Here is a 15,743-nt window from a genome sequence, read left to right on the forward strand (position 1 = left end):
ACATGTGGTCAGGGAGAGGGAAGGATCATTTTGTCTGGCATGACTTGATAGCGAGGTCACCTGGATGAAGGGACAGTTGATCCTCACCTCTCTGACGCAGGCCAACCTCGATGTTCGAGGCTGCTCCCTCCTCTGACAACACCGCGATTTCCAGGGCCCATTCCTCATAGGGGATGAGCATTCGGATCTCTGGTACATTGCTATCCCCCCCCACCCCCGCTCCATCCTGACCCTCTCACGCTTATCATGGGATACCTTCTCCTACAGGGACAAAGAGAGGGCATTGTGCACTGCACACTTGATGGATCAGGGATCCATAGAAGGTGGCACGTGTGAACACCGCTCCTGGACATGAAGGGGTTGTGCTGGTAGGTGCCAGCGGGTTCTGAGGAGCAAGCATGAAGATCAGTTGTGGGGAGGGTGCGAGGTGGCAGCCAGTGTTTTTTTTTTTTGGGGGGGGGGGCGGGGGGAGGAGAATGCGGGTTTTGGAATTTGAGGGGTGGCAGGTGGAGCTGATGCCAGAAGAGAAGTGGTAACTTATCCTAGCAGCTCGGTGGAGATTGTTGGTGGTCTTCCAATATTGGACAGCAGTGAGCCTTGACATGCTGCCCGCACGGACAGCCGCTGCTATTGACATCCCAGGCAGAATTGGTGACCCTACTGCAGGTCCTCCGACCCACCCAGGGGAACAGGATGTCCTGCCTCTCATTCACAGAGAAGCCTGGCCATGTCAGCATCCCCAAAGCAAGGAGCAGGTCTGCGCGTTGCCATACTTGTGTGTTGCCTGGGAGTGAGTGGTGAGGGAGCACTTAAAAGTAGCTCCCCTTTGTGGGGTCGAGACGCTGAGGCACAACTCTGGTGAAGAAGGTGGGTGGCTCATTTCCAACACTAAGTGCCGTTAAATACTGGCCGAGATCTCACCAAAATAACCGTTGAGAAACACCCCGCCAATTGTGCCCAAATCTGGAAATCTAGACACTTGGAAATCTTTCCGTGAAATTGTGCCCCAAGTCTTTAGACTGGGACTCAAACCCATGACCTTTTGTCAATTCGGCAAGATGCCACCATCAGCTCTGTAGGTAGAGGCATTGGCTGGTGCAGAAATGTGACTCATTTCACTGGGCTCCTATCAATCATCTTATCATAGAATCATAGAATCATAGAATTTACAGTGCAGAAGGAGGCCATTCGGCCCATCGAGTCTGCACCGGCTCTTGGAAAGAGCACCCTACCCAAAGTCCACACCCCCACCCTATCCCCATAACCCAGTAACCCCACCCAACACTAAGGGCAATCTTGGACACTAAGGGCAATTTATCATGGCCAATCCACCTAACCTGCACATCTTTGGACTGTGGGAGGAAACCGGAGCACCCGGCGGCAACCCACGCACACACGGGGAGGATGTGCAGACTCCGCACAGACAGTGACCCAAGCTGGAATCGAACCTGGGACCCTGGAGCTGTGAAGCAATTGTGCTACCCACAAGGCTACCGTGCTGCCCCAATCTGTGATAACTGAGTTTTTCGTGTTCTCTGGGAGTTTGCATGGAACTTTCATTCCTGTCACAGCGGATGATTGGAGGGAATGCCGTCAAAATTCAACTATTTCCCCCCACACACCCCCTTTGACCGCCATTGAGTGGCTCTGTTTATATTAAAAAATGGGGCTCTTACTGAAACATGCCAAGTAGTATGTGGGGTTGTGGTCACCGAAATATAGGAAAGAAGATAAGAGGGAGCAAAGAGAAGGAAGGCAGCACAGCTCAATCGGCAGATTTAATTTAAATAGTTCGGAGTGTGCTATTTTAATTAAACCTTCGAGTTAACATTTGGCAGAAAAACTGGTACCACTGAAGGTAAAAACAAAATTGACGGATGAATGGGTTTTTTCTGGAAGTGCAAGTGTTCTTCTCGGGTCCCAGCGAATCATACGCACATGTTCTGGTCATGTCCTAAACGTTTGGGTCTCCTTCTTTAAAACCATGTCAGGGATTCTGTCATGGAGCTGTGCCCGCTGGTGACCATTTTGGGGGTCTCAGATTCTTCGGAGCTGCAGATAGGGGTGAAGGCAGATGCTCTCACTTTTGCCTCGTTGGTAGCCCAGAGGCGGGTTCTGTTTGAGTGGAGGATTCCAGTTCCACCCAGTGCTTTATCGTGGTTGGGTAACCTTATGGAGTTTCTGTACTTAGAAAAGATCAAGTACATCATGAGTGAGTTGGTCGAGATAGCAACCTTTCATTTCCTATTTTAGGGAGCTGGTCCCTGTCAGATGTTGGGGGAGTGGTTTGTCTGGTGAGATTTTGTTTGCTTTTTGGGGGATGGGGTTGGGAGAGTGGTTACATTTGGGATGTATTTGTTGTGTGTTGTGGTTTTACTTTGTTAGAATGGAAAATGCTCTGAATAATTTTTTTTAATATCTCTATTCGAGCTGTTCCCTAAAAGGATGTTCATTTGTGAGTCTAACCAAGTAGAAATCTTTATGGGGGGAAATGTCATGCAAGACAGGGCAGCACGGTAGCACAGTGGTTAGCACAGCAGTTACTTCACAGCCCCAGGGTCCCAGGTTCGATTCCCGGCTTGGGTCACTGTCTGTGTGGAGTCTGCACATTCTCCCCGTGTCTGCGTGGATTTTCTTGGGGTGCTCCGGTTTCCTCCCACAGTCCAAAGATGTGCAAGTTAGGTGGATAGGCTCTGCTAAATTGTCCTTAGTGTCTAAAAAAGGTTAGGTGAGGTTATGGGGATAGGGTGGAAGTGTGGTCTTGAGCAAGGTGGAATTGTGGGCTTGGATAGGGTGCTCTTTCCAGGGGCTGGTGCAGACTCAATGGGCTGAATGGCCTCCTTCTGCACTGTAAATTCTATAATTGAATTCTATGATAAGACTAAATTTAACTGTGTAAATGTAATCTTGTGTTTTTAAGTTTTTAAAAAATATATAAATTTAGAATACCCAATTAATTTTTTCCAACTAAGGGACAATTTAGCATGGCCAATCCACCTACCCTGCACCTCTTTGGGTTTGGGCAAAGTCACGCAAACATGGGGAGGATGTGCAAACTCCACACGGGCAGTGACCCCAGGGCCGGGATCGAACCTGGGACCTCGGCGCCGTGGGGCAGCAGTGCTAACCACGGTGTCTCTGTGCTGCCCCTGTTTTTCCTTTGTTAATAAATGTTGTAATTTATTAAAAATCTCAAAAAACAATTGGCTATCTCAGTTGCAGAGTAGAAAGTAACCACCCAAGGCAATGGATATCTAGAAGCAGGTTAGCAACTGCCAAAAGGAATATTTATTATTCATTAATTAAACTAAATGTATTTAATCATTTTAGTAAAATTTCAGTTCTCAGATGACATACTACTTAATCATCTAATTATCCTATTCAATAAACAAGCGATTGCTCGTGTCTATGTTCCTGTCATGTTAAAATCTCACATAGCCTTACACAAGTTACTTTATCGAAGAATGAAGTTTGTTTATAATTCCCAGATCCCAGAGATAAATGAGTTGTTTTGTGGGTGGACAATGGGTCCTCGCTTTGATTTGCAAGCTGCGTTCCATCGGAATTGGAGATTAATTTCCTGGACAGTGCTTGAGCAATGCCGAGGAAAAAGAATTATCGGACGCTTTGAACAAGTTTGTTCAAAGATGGTTTCACTAACCATCAGGATTAATCCAAAGAGGTAACAAAGAGTCGGTTCCCATTCCAATTGACCATCCCAAACAGCACGTCTGGAGGATGGTCCAATGATGCGGGTTTGTGGGGCATGGCGGCTACAAGTACGAGTTCATGTGATGAAAGTTCCTGGGTTCAGGATTCCCTACAGTGTGCGTGTGAGTGAGTGTACGAGAGAATGTGCGAGTGTGTGCAGGTGTGAGAATATATGTCATAGTCATAGAGTCATAAAGGCCCACAGCACAGAAAAAAGCCTTCAGCCTATCACGTCTGCACCGGTCAGAAACAACCACCTGACTATTCTAATCCCATTTTCCAGCTCGTGGCCATAGTCTTCTTTACCTTGACATCACAAGTGCGCATCTAAATACTTCTTAAATGTTCTGAGGGTCTCTGCCTCCACCACCCTTTCAGGCAGCGAGTTCCAGACTCCCAACACCCTCTGGGTGAAATATTTTTCCTCACATCCCCTCTAAACCTCCTGCCCCTTTAAGTCTATGCCCCCTGGTTATTGGTCTCTCCACCAAGGGGAAAGGTTTCTTCCTGTCTACTCTATCTATGCCCCTCATCATTTTATATATCTTAATCATGTACCCTCTCAGTCTGCTCTGTCCAAGAAAACAGTCCCTGTCTATCAAATCTCTCTTCATAGCTGAAACTCTCCAGCCAGGTCAAGATCCTGGTAAATCTCCTCTGCACCCTTTCCAGTGCTATCATATCCCTCCTATAATGTGGATTCCAGAACTGCACACAATACTCCAGCTGTGGCCTAATCAACGTTTTATACAGTTCCAGCCTAATAATAATAACAATCGCTTATTGTCACAAGTAGGCTTCAATGAAGTTACTGTGAAAAGCCCCTAGTCGCCACATTCCGGCACCTGTTCGGGGAGGCCGGTACGGGAATTGAACCTGCGCTGCTGGTCTTGTTCTGCATTACAAGCTAGCTGTTTAGCCCACTGTGCTAAACAAGCCCCTAACCTCCCTGCTCTTAAACTCTGTGCCTCAGCTAATAAAGGCTAGTAATAATAATAATAATAATTAGGCTTCAATGAAGTTACTGTGAAAAGCCCCTAGTCGCCACATTCCAGCACCTGTTCTCGGAGGCTGGTACAGGAATTGAACTCGCGCTACGGCCTTGTTCTGCATTACAAGCCAGCTGTTTAGCCCACTGTGCTAAACCAGCCCCTAAACCAAGTATACCATATGCTCTCTTTTATTTTTAATTTAGAGTACCCAATTCATTTTTTCCAATGAAGGGACAATTTAGCGTGGCCAATCCACCTCCCCTGCACATCTTTGGGTTGTGGGGGCGAAACCCACGTGAACACAGAGAGAGAATGTGAAAATGCCACACGGACAGTGACCCAGAGCCTGGATCGACCTTGGGACCTCGGTGCGTGAGGCAGCAGTGCTAACCACTCCGCCACCCTTTGCCTTCTTTTAAAAAATATATATATTTATTAAAGTTTTTTAACACAATTTTTCTCCCTTACAAACAATAACCCCCCCCCCCCCCCCCCGCCACACGTAACAAAGTAACAAGAAATTGCACAGAGCAAGATATATACATGGTAAAATGATATGTTTACATAGCTTTGTACACTGGCTCTCTCCCGCACGTGCCAGTTTCCCCAACCCTTCATGTTACCTCTTGCTCACCCACCCTCCCAGGCAATCCCCCATTCCCCCCCACTCCCCCTCCCAGGACGTCTCCCCCCCCCCTAGGTTGCTGCTGCTTCTGACCAACCTTCCTCTAACGCTCCGCGAGATAGTCTATGAACAGTTGCCACCGCCTGTAGAACCCCTGCGCAGACCCTCTCAAGGCAAACTTAATCCTCTCCAGCTTTATAAACCCAGCCATGTCGTTTATCCAGGCCTCCACGCTGGGGGGCTTCTCCTCCTTCCACATTAGGAAGATCCTTCGCCGGGCTACTAGGGACGCAAAGGCCAGAATGCCGGCCTCTTTCGCCTCCTGCACTCCCGGTTCGTCCACTACTCCAAATATTGCTAGCCCCCAGCTTGGCTTGACCCGGACTTTCACCACCTGAGATATTGCTCCCGCCACTCCTCTCCAGAACCCCTCCAGTGCCAGGCATGACCAAAACATATGGACATGGTTCGCCGGGTTCCCTGAGCACCTTCCACATCTGTCCTCTACCCCAAAGAACCTACTCAACCTCGCCCCCGTCAAGTGCGCTCTGTGAACCACCTTAAACTGTATCAGGCTAAGGCTGGCACACGAGGAAGAGGAATTAACCCTACCTAGGGCATCAGCCCACAGACCTTCCTCAATCTCCTCCCCCAACTCCTCCTCCCATTTACCCTTCAACTCTTCTACCAGCGCTTCCCCCTCTTCTTTCAACTCCTGGTGTATTTCCGACACCTTGCCCTCCCCGACCCATACACCCGAGATCACCCGGTCTTGAATTTCTTGTACCCGGAGCAACGGGAATTCCCTCACCTGTTACCTCACAAACGCCCTTACCTGCATATATCTAAAGGCATTTCCCGGGGGTATCTCGAACTTCTCCTCCAGTGCCCCTAGGCTCGCAAACGTCCCGTCAATTAACAGGTCCCCCATTCTTCTAATCCCCGCCCGATGCCAGCTCTGGAACCCCCCGTCGATCTTCCCCGGGACAAATCGATGGTTACCCCTGATCGGGGACCACACCAAGGCTCCCATTGCACCCGGTGCCGTCTCCACTGGCCCCAGATCCTTAGCGTTGCCGCCACCACCGGGCTCGTGGTGTATCTTGTCGGCGAGAGCGGCAGCGGTGCCGTCACCAACGCCCCCAGGCTCTTTCCTTTACAGGACGCCATCTCCATCCTCTTCCATGCCGCCCCCTCTCCCTCCATCACCCACTTGCGGATCATCGCCACATTTGCTGCCCAGTAGTAGCTCCCTAGGTTTGGCAGCGCCAACCCTCCTCGGTCCCTACTTACCCTTTGCCTTCTTAACCACTGTATCCACTTGCCCTGCTGCTTTAAGGGACCAGTGTACATGCACACCAAGGTCCTTCTGATCCTCGGTGCTTCCCAGGGTCCTGCCTTTTAGCATTGTCTCGTTTGTCCCGCCCAAGTGCATCACCTCACATTTATCCGGATTTAATTCCATTTTCCACTGATCAGACCATCTGACCAGCCCGTGTATATCCTCCTGTAATCTTAGGCTATCCTCCTCATTGTTTATCATCCCACCAATTTTTGGATCACCTGTGAATTTACAGCATCGCTTCTCGGCCTTTTTGCTAAGATCAAGCATCAGGTTAAGCCCAAGGTGAGGTGCGATGCCTTTTCCTGTCAGCTTGGCTCTTGTGCATCTCTCTTGTGGAGACCATGAATTGGCTTCAATTTGAATTTGAACTGTTTTTTGGAGCAAGCAATGAGATGGATTAAGGGTTTGCCCTGTTCACTCTGTGCATTGGATTTGTAACTTTAAGGATGGGATTTTTTTAAAATCCAAATCCGTGAACTTGATAATCAAACCTCCTACATTCATGTCTAAATCATTTATATAGACCACAAACAGCAAGGGCCCCACAACTGATCCCTGTGGGACCCCACTGGACACAGGCTTCCAGTCAGAAAAACACCCCTCGACCATCACCCTCTGCTTCCTGCATCTCAGCCAATTCAGGATCCAATTTGCCAAATTTCCTTGAATCTCATGGGCTCTTATCTTCGCCATCAGCTTCCCATATGGAACCTTATCAAAAGCCTTGCTGAAGTAGAAGTAGACTATGTCAAATGCCTTGCCTTCATCTACACACCTGGTCACCTCTTCAAAACATTCAATCAATTTTGCCAGACATGAGCTCCCTTAACAAAACCATACTGACTGTTCTTGATTAATCCCGGCCGCTCCAAATGTAGGTTAATTCTGACTCTCCGAATTGCTTCCAATAGTTTCCCCACCACTGAGGTTAGACCGACTGGCCTGTAGTTTCCTGGTTTATCCCTTCTTGAATAATGCTACCACGTCGACTATCCTCCAGTCCTCTGGCCTCTCCTGTGGCCAAAGAGAATTTGAAAATGATTACCAACACCCCTGCTGTTGTCTCCTTTTTCTCGCTCAATAGCCTAGGATACATTTCATCTGGCCTTGAATTTATCTACTTTTCAGCCTACCAGACCATCTTTGAAGGGAGTTCCCCCTAGGTAGGTGGTCACTGTGGGGGTGATCTCTTTATTTAGGTGATCTCGGGTGGGGGGGGGTGGGGGATGGGCATGTTTGGCATTGTGGCCCGTTTTTAACCCTGACGCCTGACTCTCCGCCGCATCGGGAACCCCGCTATTGGTGGTGGGCAGTGGAAAGTTTTGCCCATTATATGTCTGTCTGCCTCTCTTTCAGTTTTCCCTAATGCTGTCTGTCTCCCTTTCGATTTTCCCTAATGCTCTCTGTCTTTCTCTGTCTCTCTCGTTCGGTCTTCCTGAATTCTGTCTGTCTCTCTCTATCTTTAGGCCTTCTCTAATGCTTTCTGCCTGTGCGAATTCTGTCTGTCTCTCTCTTTCTCTCTCTCTCTTCCTTATTGAAGCTTCTTAAAACCAAACCTTGTGACCAAACCTTTTATCACTTGTTCTAATGCTTCCTTATGTCAGCTATCTTTCAGGCACTCTCACCTCTGAATCACAAGGTTCTTGAATCAAATCCCACTCCGCAGGTTTGAGCACAAAATTCTAGGCTGACACTACAGTGCAGTGCTGAGGGAGTGCTGCCCTGATGGAGGTGCTGTCTGTCAGGTGGATGTACCTTTAAGAAATTGGTGGTTATCAAATAGCTGCAGTGATGTCAGTGTGTGGGTGAAGCTGGGCTCTGCTCTGCTTTTTACTTTTGTTTTGTGCTGAAAGCTGGTTTGGGCTCTGTGTTCAGTTTTGATTTCAGTTGGAGAGCTGCATGTGAACCAAGCAGATGTGTGTATTGATCTTTCTCTCTACAAGCTAAAGAATGGTTCAGCTCATTGCTGATTTCAAAGTAATACCTGTTTCTGTAGAGAATTTAAACCTGTTGTCTTTGTTAAAAAGTGTTTGGGGCTTATGGATGTTGTTAGGAAAGTTACTACGGGTTACCTATAGAATATTGTATTTAGGAAAGTATCAGTGTTTTAGTTGATAAAATGTTTACTGTGTGTTTATAGAGTGTTAACTGAATTCATAGAATAAACATTGTTTTGTTTTCAAAGTACTTTAGATCTCTGCTGTACCACACCTGTAAAGTGGGCCCTTGTGCTCCCCATAACCAAAATCTATTAAAAGTTGTGGGTCAGGTGAACTCCATGATACACTTTGGAGTTTTCTAAACCCTGGTCCATAACATGCCCCTCAGATGATATGGTGAGCTGAGGTCCCATCATCTGCCTCCTCGGGTGGGTATAAAAGATCCAAGCAGAGAAGGAAGAGGAGGTCTCCCTGGTGTCCTGGTCAATAATTAACCCTCAAGCAACATGAAAAAAAACCTGATTATCTAGTCATCGCATTGCTGTTCGTGGCAGCTTGCTGTGCATAAATTGATGGCTGCGTTTCCTACATTACAACAGTGAAGTTGCTTCATTGACTGTAAGGTGCTTGAGACATCTTGTGGTGGAGCAGGCTTGAGGGGGACCAGGCGGCCTACTCCTCCTCAGCACGTGTAGCATCCCTCTTCCTCCTCGTAGTGAAATGGGCTGACCGAGTGCAGTCTGGAGAAAAAAACCCTGCGATGCCTGCTGTCTGATCCTGCTCAGTCAATGCAGCAATTTTAAACGGCATGGCTGAGTCCTGGTGGGTGTTGTGTGGGAAACAGAACTGGGAATCTAGTTTGCAGAGTGGGACTGCTTCCATCATATTTATCAAAGAGAGGTTGGAAGGCATCTCATTTTTGGCAGCACCCCTGGCTATACAGAGTGGAACAATATTGATTGTGCTCGCACTGGACAGTATCAGCATTGGTCTAAGCCAAAAGCAACTGAATTAATTTGGAAGAAATATTTAATGCTTTAATTTTTGCCAGATTTTTTCATGCAAGTTACTCACACAATAAACAAAGCTGGATCCGGGGGAGATTTAATTACACAGTTCTGCTGGTTACAGTTAGGTTAAGCAATGAATTGACTGCCTAGTCACCTCAGTAGCACACTGAAGTGAAGGAAAATCATCGAGCAATCACTTAGACTTTTAAAATTACTTCACATTTCCTCTGATGCTTTAACCCTAACCCTAAGGGAGTGTGTGGTTGGGTTTGGAAACAATTTAGTTCCATCTATAATTGCTCCCTGGTGGTTTATTTAAAGAAAGGTGCAGCCCAACATGATATTTAGCTGTCTAGGTCACCAGTTTTTAGATGCAATTGCCTGGCGCCATGGTAAAATAAATAGTAGCTTAAGGGGGCATTGGAGGAGGGTTAGAAAAGCGGGACATTGTATGCTTCACCCGATGTCTAAGTATTTACATTGTGTATTTATCATATGCCCTATGTTTTTTTTCATGCATGGAACAACTGCCTGGACTATACACAGAACAATATTTTTCACTGTACCTCGGTACACGTGACAATAAATCTAAATGGTGAGCTGGAGTGGGGGATGTGGATCATTCTTTATAAGTCATTGCATGTTGGACTCTCCTCCTCATGATGTGTTTCATGGGTGTATTTTCTTCTATTATCCAGCCACCTACACCCTCCAGATATACACTTGGACCGATGTCCTGCTTTGGATCCCTGACTCTGGGCTGCTGCAATATTGGGCCAAAGACTAACCTGGGTCAATGGAGAGGGGCGAGTTCAGGATCTGTATTGTTTTTGCTGCTTGAAATCCTAACTTATACCTTGTCCCGTTCACCTGCCATCCCGGTGCTCGCTGATCTATATTAGCTCCTGCTCTGGCAATGCCTCTATTTCTAAACCGCATCACTTGTTTTCAAATCCCACCCCAATTCCGTAACCTCCTCTAGCTCTACAGGACTTGCATTCCTATAGCACCTTTGTCCCAAAGTGCTTTAGAGTCAATGAAGTACATGGCCAGTTTTACGCAAAGCAAGCTTCCAACAGCAGCCATGCGATAAATGGCCAGTTTATTTTATCAATGTTTCTTCCAACAGGTCACATCTCTGACGGTGCAGCACTCCCTCAGTCCTGGACCAGGAGCGCCAGGCTGGAATACATGCTCTAGAGTCCCTGAGTGGCATTTCCAACCCACAACCTTCTGACTAACTGATGAGAAAGTGTAATTATCGAGCCACAGCTGACACCCACAATTAAACCATTTTCTGACAACAGATATGCAGAGTAAGTGAAGGGTTGTTTCCTTATTATACAGCAAAAAAGGCTCACTCCCAATCTTCACAATAGTCACGTGAATTAATTAGAAAAATGTTGAGTAAGCAAAAGCCATCAGTTGTCAAGTCTATTCCTGCCACAGTGAGTGAACTCCACCCATCTTACATTCCAAAAGAATATTAGAATATTCTGTAGAAATACTCACTATTCTGTGAAGATACAAGTCCACAAAATAAGAAACACAGAAAATGCTGGAGATAATCAGCAGGTCTGGTGTTAATGGATGGTTAGGGTTTTGAATGCACTGTCTGAGAACTTGGCAGAGGCAGGTTCAATCCAGACTTTCAAGAAGAATTTGGATTTTTATCTGAAAAAGGAAGTGTGTGCAGGGCAATGGGGGAGATGACAGGGATATGGCCCTTGGTGAATTGCTCCTCCAGACAGACAGCACAGACACGACAGGCCAAAATGGCCTCCTTCTGTGTTGTAACCATTCTATGATTCTGTGGGAGGTTCTGATGAAATGCTTTCATCCTGGGCGGCACGGCAGCACTGCTGCCTCACAGCTCCAGAGCCCCGGGTTCAATTCCAGCCTCGGGTGACTGTCTTTGTGGAGTTTGCATGTTCTCGCTGTGTCTGCGTGGGTTTCCTCCGGGTGCTCCGGTTTCCTCCCACAATCCAAAGATGTGCAGGTTAGGTGGATTGGCCATGATAAATTGCCCCTTAGTGTCAAAAAGGTTTGGTGGGATTATGGGGATCGGGTGCTGTGGGCTTAAGTAGGGTGCTCTTTACAAGGGCCGGTGCAGACCTGATGGGCCGAATGGCCTCCTTCTGCACTGTAAATTCTATGATTCGATGAAACGTGCTGCGGGATTCTCTGCTTCGCCGGCAGCACGGGACTGGTGGGAGAATCCCGCCCAATTTCTATCTCCCAACAGGTGCTATCTGACGAGCTGCGCCACTGTCTGTTTTCAGCAGGTCTCCAGCAGCAACTTTGTTTTTGGGTGCACAAACTAACCTGGAATGATCTCTGTTCTCCACCGGACCACACCAGGGGCAAAGCAAGACTCCACAAGGTTTGAAAGCAGATATTTTCACTTCTCATTCTCCATTTGGCAGGTCAAAGTAGACGAGCAGTTCCATTAACAGAACAAAATCTCTAAACACCAGTTACAGTGAACCCTGATCCTTTAGAGGAAGATATCATATCGGTGTAAAAATCTTTGACCAAAGCTTCAGTGTTTCTCCTTATCGCCCATTTTATCCTCTCCACTTCTTGCAGCTCGCTCTGCCCTTTCACAGGGGATGTATCTTGCTCCCAGCTCCACCCAGCCATCCACTTTCATCCCAGACTCTCCATCAATTCCTTCCTCCCTCTCAGCAATCAGGGTGAATATGCAATTCCTCTATAGCCACCACATACACACACACGCACCAAAAACAAAACAGGAGAAAAAAACTAGGTCAAAAACTTACCTCTGAGGATCACCTGCATTTCTGCATTTTTGGACCGATTTCGGTAAACAAACAAAAGCTGATCCTGAATAGCAACTGCAGGGGAGACTTCACAGCAGTCCTGGGAACTAACTAAACAGCTGTCCTGCTTTTTACTCCGAGCCAGGCAGTTAAACCCTGAGTTAGAAACTGGAAGAGTTTGCACGCACCCTCTCTTTCACAAACCGTGCTGCTTGTTCTGAATTCTGCCGAAGCGAGCGGAGGAGAACTTCGGTCTGAGAGCTCAGGCGCTCGTGGTTTGGCCGACACCAGTTACACAGGGCGTGTTCTGTGCTCGGAGCTGACTTGTGCTTCGACACGAGATCGCAGTGGGTGGGGAAGTGGTGCCTCCTGTTTAAAAGTAAAGAAATGTGCAAATTGGCAACGTAAGATAGAACTGTTATTTCAAGAAGTGATGGCTGTGACGGGAATAGGATGGGACTTTGTCACTCTACTGCACGCCCAGGAATTTTAAGGGAAGTAAAATAATCTCAGTTTGTAAAAGGGCATGCATTTATATACTGTCACGAACAGCGGACATGTCAAAGCACTTTATAGTCAATGACACACTTTTTGAAATGTAGTCACTGTTCTAATGTAGGAAACAGGGCAGAGTTTCAGCAACTTCATTGCAGTGTTAATGTAAGCCGACTTGTGACACTAATAAAGATTATTATATAGTTTGTGGACAACAAGCTACAATCAGTAATGCAATAATAACCTCACCTCCGAAAGCTAGTGATTTGAAACAAACCTGTTGGGACTTTAACCTGGTGTTGTAAGACTTCTTACTGTGCCCACCCCAGTCCAACAGCAGCCTCTCCACACCATGGCAATAATGAGCAGATAATAATTCTTTGTGATGTTGATTGAGGGATAAACATTGACCAGGTCACAGGGAGAGCTCCCCTGCTTCTTTTCAAATGAGGGCCAGGGGGTATTTTTATCTGCCCCAGCAGACAGATTTAGCTCAGCATTGAGTCGGTCTTGATTTTTGAACTCAAGTCCTGGTGTAGGACCGGAACCATGTACCAGCTGAATCACAGTTGAATTAGTCAAATTCCATTTGTATCACAAAACAACTGAAAGGATTTTCACCAGTGCTGTCTGTGGTTGTCTGCAATTTGCAACAAATCTATCTAGGCCTTACATAGGCTTCCTCTATATTGCGGTATTAAGGGAAATGGGAATAGTGCAGGCAAGTGGGGTTGAGGTAGAAGATCAGTCATGATCTTATCAAAAGGTAAAGCAGATTCGAATGGCACATATAAGTGTAGATTGTAACAAGGCTGGGTTTTTGTTGGGGATTGTTTTTGTACTGTATTGTGAAAATGCTGAAGATCTGTTGAATAAAAATACATTAAAAAATAAAAGTACTTTAAAAAAAAAAGATTGTAACAAGGCTGCAGTTTTGTGTTAGTGTGCTGAAAATCTGTTAGTAATAAAGTTAGTTTACAGCAATGGTGTCAGTCGTCCTGCAACGTAAAAACAAGACATGTGCAGAAAGCGAACTAAACGTAACAATGGAGGTTGTGACACCACCGACAGAGCTCAGTGTGGAGGGAGATCTTGCTGATAATCTTGAGATTCCGGCAATCTACAGCTCAAAGCGACAGGCAGTGATAAGAAAGACCCACAGGTACAGTCTTTATGTAGCGGGGAAGAAACCACCAAATATTGTAACGTTCACGTTTGAAAAGCCTGAGAAATGAAATGACTTGAAAGAAATAATGAGAAGGTTTGACTGCAGCCCGAAGAAAAATAACAGATACAAATGTTTTACAAGCATGTGACGCAGTGACAACATTGGTCAGTACTGAGCTGAGAAAACAAGGTAAATTGGGTGAATTTGGAGAGTTTGAAGAACCATTCATCCGAGGAAATATAATTTGTGGGATCACAAATGATTCTCTGAGAGACCAACTTTTGAGAGAAGTGGCTCTCACACACGAGAAAGAAAGAAATATCTGCAGAGCAGCAGAGACAACAAAATGCCAGATTAAACAGGTGACTGAAGATGAGAAGCCACACACCCTCAAGCAGTTAGATGAAGTTAAACTGAAACAGCACTGGGGAAAGGCAAATAGACAGCCTGAAGGTCAAAAAAACAAAACTGCTATTAAAACATTTCAATGCAGTTGCTGCAGAACAGCGCACTCACCTTGTAGGTGTCCAGCCTATGGCAATCAATATTAGAACTGTGATAAACTAAATCACTTCTCTAAGATGTGTAAATCAAAGAAAGTGCGCATGATTGCATATCATAAACTCTGAATCTGAAACTTTCATTGGCGCACTAACTGCAAATTTGAAAGATGACGAATGAAAGTTGGTTTAAAATTGCCAACAGGATAGCTGTGGTAATACAATGGCAGCACAGTAGCATTGTGGATAGCACAATTGCTTCACAGCTCCAGGGTCCCAGGTTCGATTCCGGCTTGGGTCGCTGTCTGTGCGGAGTCTGCACATCCTCCCCGTGTCTGCGTGGGTTTCCTCCCGGTGCTCCGGTTTCCTCCCACGGTCCAAAGATGTGCAGGTTAGGTGGATTGGCCATGATAAATTGCCCTTAGTGTCCAAAATTGCCCTTAGTGTTGGGTGGGGTTACTGGGTTATGGGGATAGGGTGGAGGTGTTGACCTTGGGTAGGGTGCTCTTTCCAAGAGCCGGTGCAGACTCGATGGGCCGAATGGCCTCCTTCTGCACTGTAAATTCTATGATAATCTGGGCCTAGTTTTAAGGCCGATTGAATTGTATCCCCTCATAAATAAAGACACCTGGGTAAACTTTGATTAAGGAGCTGGTTGAAGTATCTGAATTGGACAGATACAACATAGCGAATTGCAAGCTTGACACTGGTGCACAAGCAAATATCATTCCCATAAGCGCATATCATAAGATAAGTGAAGAATGGGTGGCACATGGTGCAGTGGTTAGTACTGGGACTGCAGCCCTGAGGACCCGGGTTCGAATCCCGGCCCTGGGTCACTGTCTGTGTGGAGTTTGCACATTCTCCCCGTGTCTGCGTGGGTTTCACCCCCACAACCCAAAAATGTGCAGGTTAGGTGGATTGGTCACGCTAAATTGCCCCTTAATTGGAAAAAATAATAATTGGGTACTCTAAATTTACTAAAACAAAGATAAGTGAAGTAAAGCAGATAACTAAAACAAAAGTGAAACTGTCTACCCACGCACATGAAGAAATTACTGAAGTTAAGTGAACTACAAAGAATAGTCTCAAGCACTTCCATTTATAATGGTGAAAAATGTTCTTGGAATATAAGCTTGTGAAAATCTGAAGCTAATTCAGAGAATAATAACAG

At 46.3% G+C, this 15,743-nt stretch overlaps 1 protein-coding gene across 1 annotated transcript in view; it reads right to left on the reverse strand.

The window, feature by feature from the left end:
• The window catches only part of LOC140405615 (ovarian cancer G-protein coupled receptor 1-like), a 27,109-nt gene extending 14,234 nt beyond the window's left edge, over nt 1-12,875 (reverse strand). The window contains exon 1 of the mRNA XM_072494162.1: nt 12,407-12,875. The gene's annotated coding sequence lies outside the window, so the exon portion shown is untranslated. The remainder of the gene's footprint in view (nt 1-12,406) is intronic.
• Between the last annotated feature and the right edge of the window lie 2,868 nt (nt 12,876-15,743).

Source organism: Scyliorhinus torazame, chromosome 2 (genome assembly GCF_047496885.1).
Source record: "Scyliorhinus torazame isolate Kashiwa2021f chromosome 2, sScyTor2.1, whole genome shotgun sequence".
Classification (NCBI taxonomy): Eukaryota; Metazoa; Chordata; class Chondrichthyes; order Carcharhiniformes; family Scyliorhinidae; genus Scyliorhinus; species Scyliorhinus torazame.